The sequence below is a fragment of the Danio aesculapii genome, chromosome 4 (genome assembly GCF_903798145.1).
Source record: "Danio aesculapii chromosome 4, fDanAes4.1, whole genome shotgun sequence".
NCBI lineage: Eukaryota > Metazoa > Chordata > Actinopteri > Cypriniformes > Danionidae > Danio > Danio aesculapii.
In genome coordinates this window covers 9,184,702-9,197,266 of record NC_079438.1, presented here as the reverse complement: position 1 = coordinate 9,197,266, position 12,565 = coordinate 9,184,702, and the positions used below count along the sequence as shown (strand labels likewise).

At 43.1% G+C, this 12,565-nt stretch overlaps 5 non-coding genes across 5 annotated transcripts; 3 read left to right on the top strand and 2 right to left on the bottom strand.

The window, feature by feature from the left end:
- Nucleotides 1-8,686: 8,686 nt before the first annotated feature.
- trnal-cag (transfer RNA leucine (anticodon CAG)) lies at nucleotides 8,687-8,769 on the bottom strand. Its single transcript has one exon. It is a non-coding gene; the product is annotated as a tRNA-Leu (tRNA).
- A 94-nt stretch (nucleotides 8,770-8,863) lies between these two features.
- Nucleotides 8,864-8,936, top strand: trnam-cau (transfer RNA methionine (anticodon CAU)). The gene has a single exon. It is a non-coding gene; the product is annotated as a tRNA-Met (tRNA).
- A 1,174-nt stretch (nucleotides 8,937-10,110) lies between these two features.
- Nucleotides 10,111-10,193, bottom strand: trnal-cag (transfer RNA leucine (anticodon CAG)). The gene has a single exon. It is a non-coding gene; the product is annotated as a tRNA-Leu (tRNA).
- A 94-nt stretch (nucleotides 10,194-10,287) lies between these two features.
- trnam-cau (transfer RNA methionine (anticodon CAU)) lies at nucleotides 10,288-10,360 on the top strand. The gene has a single exon. It is a non-coding gene; the product is annotated as a tRNA-Met (tRNA).
- A 1,361-nt stretch (nucleotides 10,361-11,721) lies between these two features.
- On the top strand, nucleotides 11,722-11,794 carry trnam-cau (transfer RNA methionine (anticodon CAU)). Its single transcript has one exon. It is a non-coding gene; the product is annotated as a tRNA-Met (tRNA).
- Nucleotides 11,795-12,565: the final 771 nt, after the last annotated feature.

Below are 12,565 nucleotides of genomic sequence, written 5' to 3'. Positions count from 1 at the left end.
GACTTAAACTCTACACATTTATTTGATGGACTAATTTGAAAAAAGAAACAAGTTTTCTTCATGAAGACAATTAAACTTTTCTGTAGACAACTGGCTGCCTTTAAAGATACGTTCATGTGAAAACTCACACATTCCTACAAATAAATAAATGTATGGGAAACTCAGCGTCGCTATTGTGAATGCGAACATGAGTGATTTGTTAGCTTACATGCTAATACCAGTACTACAAAAACCTCCATTTATGAATGAAGAATTTTGCAAAGCATAAAGGTTGTTAACCAGGTAATGTTGTGTACAATTTTCTTTAGTTAAACCAAATTTAGCTTGTTTATAGCAAAAAGCTTTTACATGGATATTGACATGAGACATTCTGCCATGTTCATGAGTATATGCAATTGTAGAAAATATGTTCAGTGCTTTCAATATCACGCTCACAAAATTGACAATTGACAAGAGTTATCCTCAGTATCACATTTTAATCTGAGGAATTCTTTTGATGGATACACATCTTTAATCATTTTAAAGTGAAGCTCTTTAATTTTGGGGGAGAATTAGATAATAAATGTAACTTGTTCTTATTTTTTTATAATTCCTATGAATTCACCCTCTACTGCACGGCTTAACCATATGGCAACATGATGTTTATGTTCATTTCCCTGCCACTGTTTCTTAAAGACCAACATATTTTTTTGTTGTTGTTGGAAAGAGAAGACATTAAAGTAGCCAATGATGTGCTTTGGTTAAGTCACATGACGTGCAGTGTTTTTCTCTAGCACGATTTCTGACAGACTGGGTTTATTGTGAGTAGTTGCTAAATGCAAATGTAAACGTCAATAAAAACAGGATCAAATTCTGTCAGATCCACACAAAAAAATCTGAAACATCACCTCCAGTAGGTTATGATGACATATCCACAACTCAAATTTATTTTAATCAAATTAGTTTTTTTGTAAATCGATCAAATGTATGTGTTACCAAATGGCAACACTGTGCAATAGTGGAACATGCAATATTGCAATGGGTTAGCTAGCTAGCAAAGTCAGCTGTGAACTATTAAGTTGTAACAATAACAACATGAATGCTAGTAATATAATGTTGATTAGTCATGTGTTAATGGCATTTGCATTATGGATAAAATCTAGTTTTAATTTCAATACTACTTTTGAATAGATATGAATACAGGGAACAGTGTATTAGCGAACACCACCATGTTCTATGGTAAGTGAAAGAAGAAAAGGACTCTTCCTGCAGATGAAAATGAGGGTGAGATGGGTTTTAGTGACCATGAGAATGATGCAGACTGGACATCTGATAGAGACAGTTCAGGTAAGTTAGCTCAGATGCAGATAAGACAGGCGTAGTATAGTATATAGTATAATATATAAACATTGTTAGCTAGTAGCTACATTATTGTGATGCATCTGGAAATACTAGACTTGTTATTTATTTGTTATAGTATTTACTGGAGATTGTATGTTGTATATATGATAATATAATATTAGGTTTGTTTTTAATAATATTCAGCTAAAAAGAAAAAAATAAATGAAAGCTGCTGGAATATGAGTTGTGAAAAAGTATGTATAAGGTGTCATTTATAAGTTCTGTGTTAAAGCTCATAATGCTGCAACACCAATTAAATTTCAATTTACATTTCAAACAACAAAATGATTAATTATAAGGAAAGTTTTAAATTTGAAATTTCCAAGTTAGATCCACTGTTTGATGTTGTTGCCATATAGCAACATATCATAAAGTACCCTAAAAAAAATTTTTTTCCAAATTTTTTTTACAGCACTTTAAGTTAAGGCATTTTAAGAAAAGAAAAACAGTAAAATTTTTTTTTTACAGATTTATTATAATGCGTGCGGTAGAGGGTGAAAATCTTTAAAAATAAAATGACGTCTGAGCTAATTAGGATGAAGCCTTTGAATAAGAATATTCTTAAAAACGTATTACATTTTGTGTCTAAAACATTAAGTGGCCAAAAACAGATGAAGAGAAAACTACAGAATAGTGTGAAAGAATACCTCTGATCAATACTATCATGTTTTTAGGAATAGCATTAATTATTGAGTAAAACTCTTTAGGGTGAGAAGCAAAACCATGTTTGAAGCAGAAGTTATTGTTACTCTCACCCCGAAGGCATCAAAATCTGAAGCATGGTCAAGCACCTTGCGCATCAGTATGAGGACGCGGTGCCCCTTGACGACGCTTAAAGCCTCGTATAGATGTCAATGCATTTTTTAAACCTGGTTTATGCCTATTGTTGCAGTTTTCTTATTTAAAAAATATGTAATTTTTGTTTTGTTCATAAAAAGCATCTGTAAACTGTAAACAAGAATAATCCGCTCAAAGTGTCCTCTGTTTAACATCATTCAACGAAGAGTTTAACATCACTCAGCTATTGGTCAAACTGTATCACCGTTGAGTTCACTGATGAGTTCGACTGCGCTCCATGAGGTGTGCAGCAATAAGTGGTAGGTTAATGCTGCATAATGTATTTTTTTATTAGAGTTTAGTTGGTGTTGATAAATGTTATCATTTACTTTATATTTAATTAGTGAAAGTATCTCTCTCTCTCTCTCTCTCTCTCTCTATATATATATATATATATATATATATATATGGTTGGCATATTGTTGTTTTGACCTGTTGATGGGACTCTCTCCACTAGCCCTTCAGTGAATAAAGCATGTTGGAAGCTGTAAGATGGAATGGATTATTAAGCTTAAATGAGTGTATTTTTCTCTTAAGGGCAGTTGTGGCTGCTGGAAATTAACTTGATTGGGCACAGCTTGTTTATGGTGTACAATGTATAGCTAATTCCAAAGGTAATTCTTCCGTGTTAGATTATATGTAGAAAAAACAAGAATAGAGTTGTAAGGAGTTGTAGTTTAGCAGAGTCTGCTAGCTGCTGCTTTGCTGTAGCTTGAGTGGCATCTGGCCTTATTCGGAAGTGGTATTTCCATGTGTGTGTGTATCGGAATTCAGCGCCTCGAATTCCACATCATCAGGGGCAAATTCATGTACGCTGTCTTTGTATGATTTACTCAAGTCCTCAAACTACCTGTGCATGTTGCCAACTGTAACCATTGTTAGTCTGGTGTTTGTTACTTTGTGATACTGAGTGATGTGATTTTTGTATAAAGTGTTATTATTTCGTTTTTTATTCTTTTCCTTTATATGTGCTGTTATTTATTTATTTATTTTTTGAGAAGTTGGTGTTGTTTTATTGTAAGAATTACGTGACATCACTTGCTTACTGGTATTGCCAAATCGGAACCCAGGGTTTGGTGTGCATTTGATATTTTGAATTGTGTGGTTGGTGGTATATACAATTCAGGGGCTGATCTAGGGGTGGGGCCACAGGGGCACCGGCCCCTGTTTAAATCGGTATGGCCGCTGTTGTGCCCCTCTCCTCTAAGTCATTGCTGATTCGTATCAAAGCTCAGACATGAAGATGCGCTTTAATTCATGATGAACATTGGCGACACCTGTTACTTTAGCTATTTTTCTTGTATGATGAATGTTTTCATCCCTGCATATCAACTGGTTTGTTCTAAAACAGGGAGTAAAATTGTTGCAGTTGGTGTTGCTTGCCGTATGTGTCATGAAATCTAAGGAACCCAATTGCAAGTAATAACAGGATGATTTATTGGAATCAAACAGAGCTCAACAGCAGGTATGATGTTCACTAGTTAGTCTTGCCTTTCGCCACAATTTAGCACCGGTAAAGGAAGCATTGGTGGCTGCAGTTCCGGATGACCATTACTGTAGACTGTAGAATAGACTGCTATGACCACAAAAGGAGGAATTTCATGAATAAACCTCTGGTTTGTGTAGGTTCTCCGTTCTGGGCACACCTCTCCATTACTGTGCATGTCAAAAATAAACAGTGAAACAGAAGCATTGAATATGTTGTTTTATTATAATAACAATCAAAAACACTGAATATTAAAAAACCATAGATGTCATCCTGTGCAGTGCTTTATAGGTGTTTGTATGTGTCAAATATATTTTGACATTTCTTGCCGGCAATGTGTTATTCCAGTGAAGGATAACTTTTTAAACGTTTTGCATACCTGTGCTTTTCTTGACACTTGAATGTCTTCCCATAAACCTCCCAGTTGTCAATGGATAATTGCAGCTCAGAGAAGTCATGGCATCTTAAAGACAATAGAAATTAATTATTAATATTTAAAGTAACATTTCCATTGGTATTATGACAAAACCAAAATTGTTGGTTTAAAAATGCTTTTAATGACTGACACAACACCAACATTCCAGGAAGGCTTTGGGACTTGAGGAGGGCATTTGGGTGCATCACACACAAACATTCTTTCCGTAGCATGAATGTAGTCAAGGCGACACACAACAAAGTCATCTTCTGTTCCAAAAGCATCCCATCGATCCTTTCCTTCAAATCTCTCCATTCCCTTTAGCCATAAGAGCTTCCCCTGAGACCACTGGCCTGCCAAGAACTTCTGATGAACCTCAAGCAATGTATCAATCCACTTGTCTTTTGTTTTTATTTCCTCAACTTCATAAAGAATGAGTGGTCTGTCCCTGAAAGTTAGGTGCATGATGTACAACAGATTATCAATGGTACATGTGTTGGTCAGTGTCAAAGACCATGGAGGAGATGCGAAAGATTCTTCCTTGACTGTCACTTCTTGAGTCTTTTGGGGGTTGTAGTATTTAGATTTTTTTTCTGTGTCTTTCTTCTCGATTTCTCCTCCTGACTCAGTGTTTGGTCAATTTCTTTGTCCTCAGTAGTATTTTTTTGGATTGCAGTTATCCGAATACCTCGCAGGTGACCAGAGATGAATTCATGCATTACCTGTATGAAATCTCCTGGCCGCCTGTGTAGTTTATTTTTCAAGACTATTGTTTTTGTTGTCCTGAACCAATTATCGGTTGCTGCGTTGGTGTCACGAGTCTGGCCAAGGTGTTTCAACCTGATGCTTGTCCAAAGGGATAATGTGCCTGTGTATGTCCTAAGCACATTAATTAAAAGTGGGCAGTGGTAGGGATTTGAGGGAGCTACAACGGTTCTATGTTTCAAATGTTTTCTCCTATAACTTTAATATCCCCAATGCTTTTGAATCCCACACACATGGTTCCAAGGTGTTTGGTAGCTTGCAGACACAATATAGCTGTTCATAGGAAACTAATATGCACTAAAGGACAGGTAACTAATGTGTGTGTGTGTGTGTGTGTGTGTATATATATATGTCAAAATTATTAGCCCCCATGTTTAGTTTTTCCACAATTTCTGTTTAACAGAGAAGATTTTTTTCAACACATTTCTAAACATAATAATTTTAATGACTCATTTCTAATAACTGATTTATTTTCTCTTTGCCATGATGACAGTAAATAATATTTGACTCAATATTTTTCAAGACACTTCTATACAGCTTAAAGTGCCATTTAAAGGCTTAATTAGGTTAACTAGGCAGGGGTGCGTTTCCCAAACAACAACTCGCGGTTGAACTATCATAGTACGATGCATTGTTGTAATGTAATGAGGAGTGTTTCCCAAAACCCCTAGTTTCTCTGTCGCAGATCCATCACTTGAACCATGTTATTTATAACGTAAAATGCCATAATGACGATCTAAACGGGGTGGACTTCTTTATAGAAGAACCCCATCATTTCTTTGTGCAAACTATATTGTTTTACACAAGCATTTATAATAAAATCCAATGTTAGTTTTAGTAAAAACATGCACTCGTTTTCCATATTAACTGAAATATATGTAAATGGCACATATAGGGCCTGTGTTTGCTTTACTAATATTATAAAAAATATGACATATCCTATTCTAAAACATAAAAGGTTTTGCTAGGTGGTTGTTATGGTGTTGCTAGGTGGTTTGCTAGGCGGTTGCTAAGGTGTTGCTAGGTGGTTGCTGGGCAGTTGCTAAGGTATTGCTAGGTGGTTGCTAGGCGGTTGCTTAGATGGTGGCTAAGTGGTTGGTAAGGTGTTGCTAGGTGAATGCTAAGGTGTTGCTAGGCGGTTGCTAAGGTGGTTGCTATGTGGCTGCTAAGGTATTGCTAAGATGTTGCTAGGCGGTTGCTAAGGTGTTGCTAGGCAGTTGCTAAGGTGTCGCTAGTCGGTTGCTAAGGTGTCGCTAGGCAGTTGCTAAGGTGTCGCTAGGTGGTTGCTAAGGGGTTGCTAGGTGGTTGCTAAGGCAATGCTAGGTTGTTGCTATGTGGTCATCCTGACATGCTTGCTTGGCCGGAGCATTCTCCTAAGAGCCACACCGCAGCACCATAACGTGGAAGCTGGTGTTTCACAGCTTGCCCAACTCCAGCAGTATGCCATATTGGTGCAGTACGCAGCGCGTCAGTCTCATAATCTAAAGGTTGTCAGTTTGAGCCTCACATGGGGCAAGGTGGTCCCTTTTGGCACACGGGAGCATTTTAGGTCACCGGGCAGCGTTCTTTCTTCCCTTGCATGCGGTTCAAGGTTCCCCTTTGCAAAAAAGGCTACTACTCCTCTGGAGGGCAGGCGGCTTGACGTTCCAAAAAACATCTCTTGAGTCTGAAGCAATAATGGTAAGATGCTCCCATTCCTGTCACGTTATCGTTTGACGTGGATCCGTTACATGTCATGACTTAACATTGTACGAGGATTTGACGAAAAGCCTTGAGAATCCCATTGCCTTAAAAATCGACGGTATCCCAGGACATTCCACTACATGGCATTCCAAGACAATTCTTTTGATCCCCTTTCGGTGCACTTGTATTAAAGCTCGCGTCAAATTTTTTGTTCACATGCTTTTCCGAGTTGCTGTGGACAATGCCTTGATGTTGGGCAAACATCTCAAAACTTGCAGTCTAAAGTTCCCATTAAGGCTGCCAGAGAGTTAAAGACTAGGTTTGTCAAAAGTGGGATTTAAACCCATGCCTTCAGGGTAGACTCCGACCTGACCGCAGCACCTTAGACCGCTTGGCCATCCTGACATGCATGCTTGGCCAGAGCTTTCTCCTAGGAGCCACATCGCAGCACCATGACATGGAAGCTGGTGTTTCACAGCTTCCCCAACTCTATCAGTCTTCCTTGTTGGCAAAGTAGGCAGCGCGTCAGTCTCATAATCTGAAGGTTGTGAGTTCAAGCCTCACACGAGGCAAGGTGGAACCTTTTGGCACACGGGAGCGCTTAGGTGACCGGGCGGCGTTCTTTATTCCCTTCCATGCGATTTATGCTTCCCGGGGGCAAAAAAGGCTACAGCTCCTCTGGAGGGCAGGCGGCTTGACGTTCCAGGAACATCTCCTGAGTCTGAAGCAATTATGGCAAGATTCTCCCATTCCTGTCACGTTATCGCTTGACGTTTGACGTGGATCCGTTTCATGACTTGACGTTGTAAGAGGATTTGACAAAAAGCCCTGCGAATCCCATTGCCTTTAAAATCAACGGCATCCCAGGACATTCCACTACATGGCATTCCAAGACACTCTTTTGATCCCCTTTCGGTGCACTTGCATTAAAGCCCACGTCCAGTGTTTCGCCAGCGAGTTAGACTTGAGCCTGAGCGCACAGCCAAAGATTAGGTTCGGTGGGATTCTAACCTACACCTCCAGGGGAGACTCTGACCTGAACGCAGTGCCATAGACTGTTGGGCCATCCTTTTGTGCTTGCCTGGTCGGAGCTGTCTCCTATGAGCCACACCGCAGCACCACAACATGGACGCTGGTGTTTCACAGCTTGCCCAACTCCAGTAGTATGCCTTGTTGGTGCAGTAGGCAGTGCGTCAGTCTCATAATCTGAAGGTCATGAATTTGACCCTCACATGGGGCAGGGTACCCCATTCCACTACATGGCATTCCAAGACAATTCTTTTGATCCCCTTTCAGTGCACTTGCTTTAAAGCCCACGTCCATTGTTTTGAACACATGCTTTTCCGAGTTGCTGTAGACAATGCTTTGATGTTGCGCAAACGCCTCAAACCTTGCAGTCTACAGTGCCCATTAACGCTGCCAGGGCCACTGCTATGCTGCGTAAATTGTGGCGCAAAGAGATTGATGCTGCACTTTGTGAGTGTTACTGTATCACTCGGACATGGCGCCAGAGGGTTAAATACTTGAGCCTGAGATCTCAGCTGTGCAACAGCCACGTCCTCACAGTGAGAGCATGAGCTGTCCGCGGGCACTGCATCGACATGCTGGACCCCCAGACCTGTGATGTGATACTCGTGCCCATCATCCGGAGACCACCGCATCCAGAAACGCACATTCAGAACAGCGTCTTGAAAACGCGTTGATTGACTGACACAGCTTTTTTTCTTCTCTTTCCCACAAAGAGTCAAATGTCATGACTTGACGTTGTAAGAGAATTAGCCGAAAAGCCCTGCGAATCTCATTGCCTTAAAAATAAACGGCATCTCAGGACATTCCACTACATGGCATTTCTTTTGATCCCCTTTTGATGCACTTGCATTAAAGCCCACGTCCATTGTTTTGTACACATGCTTTTCCGAGTTGCTGTAGACAATGCCTTGATGTTGCACAAATGCCTCAAAACTTGCAGTCTACAGTGCCCATTAAGGTTGCCAGGGCCACTGCTACGCTTCGTAAACTGTGACGCAAAGAGATTGATGCAGTCAGTGTTACTGTATCACTCGGACATGGTGCCAGAGAGTTAAATACTTGAGCCTGAACACACAGCCAAAGACTAGGTTTGTCAGAAGTGGGATTCGAACCCACGCCTCCAGGGGAGACTGCGACCTGAACGCAGCGCCTTAGACCACTCGGCCATCCTGACTTGCACAGTTAGCAGGAGCTGTCTCCTAGGAGCCACATCGCAGCACCATGACATGAAAGCTGGTTTTTCACAGCTTGCCCAGCTCCAGCAGTCTGCCTCGTTGGCGCAGTAGGCAGCGCGTCAGTCTCATAATCTGAAGGTCATGAGTTGGAGCCTCACACGGGGCAAGGTCGTACCTTTTGGCACACGGGAGCACTTAGGTGACCGGCCGGCGTACTTTATTACCTTCCGTGCAGTTTATGCTTCCCGGGGGCAAAAAAGGCTACAGCTCCTCTGGAGGGCATGTGGCGTGACGTTCCAAGAACATCTCCTGAGTCTGAAGCAATGATGGCAAGATGCTCCCGTTCCTGTCACGTTATCGCTTGACGTTTGACGTGGATCCGTCAAATGTCATGACTTGACGTTGTAAGAGGATTAGCCGAAAAGCCCTGCGAATCGCATAGAATGAAAAATAAACGGCATCTCAGGACATTCCACTAAATGGCATTCCAAGACAATTCTTTTGAAACCGGTTCAGTGCTCTTGCTTTAAAGCCCACGTCCATTGTTTTGAACACATGCTTTTCCGAGTTGCTGTAGACAATGCCTTGATGTTGCGCAATCGCCTCAAACCTTGCAGTCTACAGTGCCCATTAACGCTGCCAGGGCCACTGCTACGCTGCGTAAATTGTGGCGCAAAGAGATTGATGCTGCACTTTGTGAGTGTTACTGTATCACTCGGACATGGCGCCAGAGGGTTAAATACTTGAGCCTGAGATCTCAGCTGTGCAACAGCCACGTCCTCACAGTGAGAGCATGAGCTGTCCGCGGGCACTGCATCGACATGCTGGACCCCCAGACCTGTGATGTGATACTCGTGCCCATCATCCGGAGACCACCGCATCCAGAAACGCACATTCAGAACAGCGTCTTGAAAACGCGTTGATTGACTGACACAGCTTTTTTTCTTCTCTTTCCCACAAAGAGTCAAATGTCATGACTTGACGTTGTAAGAGAATTAGCCGAAAAGCCCTGCGAATCTCATTGCCTTAAAAATAAACGGCATCTCAGGACATTCCACTACATGGCATTTCTTTTGATCCCCTTTTGATGCACTTGCATTAAAGCCCACGTCCTTTGTTTTGTACACATGCTTTTCCGAGTTGCTGTAGACAATGCCTTGATGTTGCACAAATGCCTCAAAACTTGCAGTCTACAGTGCCCATTAAGGTTGCCAGGGCCACTGCTACGCTTCGTAAACTGTGACGCAAAGAGATTGATGCAGTCAGTGTTACTGTATCACTCGGACATGGTGCCAGAGAGTTAAATACTTGAGCCTGAACACACAGCCAAAGACTAGGTTTGTCAGAAGTGGGATTCGAACCCACGCCTCCAGGGGAGACTGCGACCTGAACGCAGCGCCTTAGACCACTCGGCCATCCTGACTTGCACAGTTAGCTGGAGCTGTCTCCTAGGAGCCACATCGCAGCACCATGACATGAAAGCTGGTTTTTCACAGCTTGCCCAGCTCCACCACTCTGCCTCGTTGGCGCAGTAGGCAGCGCGTCAGTCTCATAATCTGAAGGTCGTGAGTTCGAACCTCACACGGGGCAAGGTCGTTCCTTTTGGCACACGGGAGCACTTAGGTGACCGGGCGGCGTACTTTATTACCTTCCGTGCAGTTTATGCTTCCCGGGGGCAAAAAAGGCTACAGCTCCTCTGGAGGGCATGCGGTGTGACGTTCCAAGAACATCTCCTGAGTCTGAAGCAATGATGGCAAGATGCTCCCGTTCCTGTCACGTTATCGCTTGACGTTTGACGTGGATCCGTCAAATGTCATGACTTGACGTTGTAAGAGGATTAGCCGAAAAGCCCTGTGAATCGCATAGAATGAAAAATAAACGGCATCTCAGGACATTCCACTAAATGGCATTCCAAGACAATTCTTTTGATCCTGGTTCAGTGCTCTTGCTTTAAAGCCCACGTCCATTGTTTTGAACACACGCTTTTCTGAGTTGCTGCAGACAATGCCTTGATGTTGCGCAAACGCCTCAAACCTTGCAGTCTACAGTGCCCATTAACGCTGCCAGGGCCACTGCTACGCTGCGTAAATTGTGGCGCAAAGAGATTGATGCGGCACTTTGTCAGTGTTACTGTATCACTCGGACATGGCGCCAGAGGGTTAAATACTTGAGCCTGAGATCTCAGCTGTGCAACAGCCACGTCCTCACAGTGAGAGCATGAGCTGTCCGCGGGCACTGCATCGACATGCTGGACCCCCAGACCTGTGATGCCATACTCGTGCCCATCATCCGGACACCAACGCATCCAGGAACGCAAATTCAGAACAGCGTCTTGAAAACGCGTTGATTGACTGACACAGCTTTTTTTCTTCTCTTTCCCACAAAGAGTCAAATGTCATGACTTGACGTTGTAAGAGAATTAGCCAAAAAGCCCTGCGAATCTCATTGCCTTAAAAATAAACGGCATCTCAGGACATTCCACTACATGGCATTCCAAGGCAATTCTTTTGATCCCCTTTCGATGCACTTGCATTAAAGCCCACGTCCATTGTTTTGTACACATGCTTTTCCGAGTTGCTGTAGACAATGCCTTGATGTTGCACAAATGCCTCAAAACTTGCAGTCTACAGTGCCCATTAAGGTTGCCAGGGCCACTGCTACGCTTCGTAAACTGTGACGCAAAGAGATTGATGCAGTCAGTGTTACTGTATCACTCGGACATGGCGCCAGAAAGTTAAATACTTGAGCCTGAACGTACAGCCAAAGGCTAGGTTTGTCAGAAGTGGGATTCGAACCCACGCCTCCAGGGGAAACTGCGACCTGAACCCAGCACCTTAGACCGCACGGCCATCCTGACATGCACAGTTAGCAGGAGCTGTCTCCTAGGAGCCACATCGCAGCACCATGACATGAAAGCTGGTGATTCACAGCTTGCCCAACTCCAGCAGTCTGTCTCGTTAGCGCAGTAGGCAGCGCGTCAGTCTCATAATCTGAAGGTCGTGAGTTCGAGCCTCACACGGGGCAAGGTCGTACCTTTTGGCACACGGGAGCACTTAGGTGACCGGGCGGCGTACTTTATTACCTTCCGTGCAGTTTATGCTTCCCGGGGGCAAAAAAGGCTACAGCTCCTCTGGAGGGCATGCGGCGTGACGTTCCAAGAACATCTCCTGAGTCTGAAGCAATGATGGCAAGATGCTCCCGTTCCTGTCACGTTATCGCTTGACGTTTGACGTGGATCCGTCAAATGTCATGACTTGAAGTTGTAAGAGGATTAGCCGAAAAGCCCTGCGAATCGCATAGAATGAAAAATAAACGGCATCTCAGGACATTCCACTAAATGGCATTCCAAGACAATTCTTTTGATCCTGGTTCAGTGCTCTTGCTTTAAAGCCCACGTCCATTGTTTTGAACACACGCTTTTCCGAGTTGCTGCAGACAATGCCTTGATGTTGCGCAAACGCCTCAAACCTTGCAGTCTACAGTGCCCATTAACGCTGCCAGGGCCACTGCTACGCTGCGTAAATTGTGGCGCAAAGAGATTGATGCGGCACTTTGTCAGTGTTACTGTATCACTCGGACATGGCGCCAGAGGGTTAAATACTTGAGCCTGAGATCTCAGCTGTGCAACAGCCACGTCCTCACAGTGAGAGCATGAGCTGTCCGCGGGCACTGCATCGACATGCTGGACCCCCAGACCTGTGATGTGATACTCGTGCCCATCATCCGGACACCAACGCATCCAGAAACGCAAATTCAGAACAGCGTCTTGAAAACGCGTTGATTGACTGACACAGC